We start from the raw sequence: 932 nt of genomic DNA on the forward strand, positions 1-932 counted from the left end.
AGTTGAAATGGTAGATAAGTTTGTAAAGAATCTACGACCTGTTTATCGCAATGCTCTGAAATACCAGAATTTTGGCTCTTTCAAAGAATTGATAAGAATCGGGATAAAGGTAGAAAATGATGTCATAAGGGCAGAGGCTGAAAAGCCGAAAGGGTACCAAGGGGCCTCATCGTCTAAGGGCAAGGCCTCAACAACGACCCATATTGATGAAGCCATCAATCTCTTAGAAGGGCAATCGAAGAAGTCGCAACGCCAAACACCTAGGGCATTCACCGATATCGGATGCACTTATACATACGCTCTCCAAAGGCTCATAGCCCAAGGAAAGCTGAAGCCTATTGGTCCAACTCCGGACCCTCCCGCTGATCAACAAGGTAAATGGTATAAACCAAATGCCTACTGTGCCTTTCATCAAGGGAAAGGCCATGATACTGAAAGGTGCTATCGACTGAAGCACGAAATCCAAGACATGATTGAGAATGGAACACTCCCGATCCCAACTTTTAAACCCAATAACATCACCAATCCATTTGGCGATCACGCCAACTTTGTTTCTGTCGAAGACAATGTCGATTATTCCCATCTTATCCGCCCATGTCACTTGAAAGGGGTGTTTATCGGGAAAATATTGTGGATTGCTTTGAATTCTTGCCAAACCCGAAGAATGAAATTCAAGTCGGGAGTCTTGCTCTAGAATGTACTCCTCTCATTAACGAAGTTAATAAAAGAGAATTCGATTCACCAACCTCCATCACTAGCGTAGATCCTCAGAGGACTACCTCGGGATGGAGGCAAACCATCACAGGGATCAAGGACAAGAGCCGAGCATCTAAGTTGACAACTAAACAAGGGAAAGCTCAAAAATAGATTTGAAAATTATGAGTCGGGATCTGTTTTCTTATCTTAGTCGAGTCGAGTCTAGGACTTTCTTT

The sequence above is a fragment of the Silene latifolia genome, chromosome 10, assembly GCF_048544455.1.
Source record: "Silene latifolia isolate original U9 population chromosome 10, ASM4854445v1, whole genome shotgun sequence".
Taxonomy (NCBI): Eukaryota; Viridiplantae; Streptophyta; class Magnoliopsida; order Caryophyllales; family Caryophyllaceae; genus Silene; species Silene latifolia.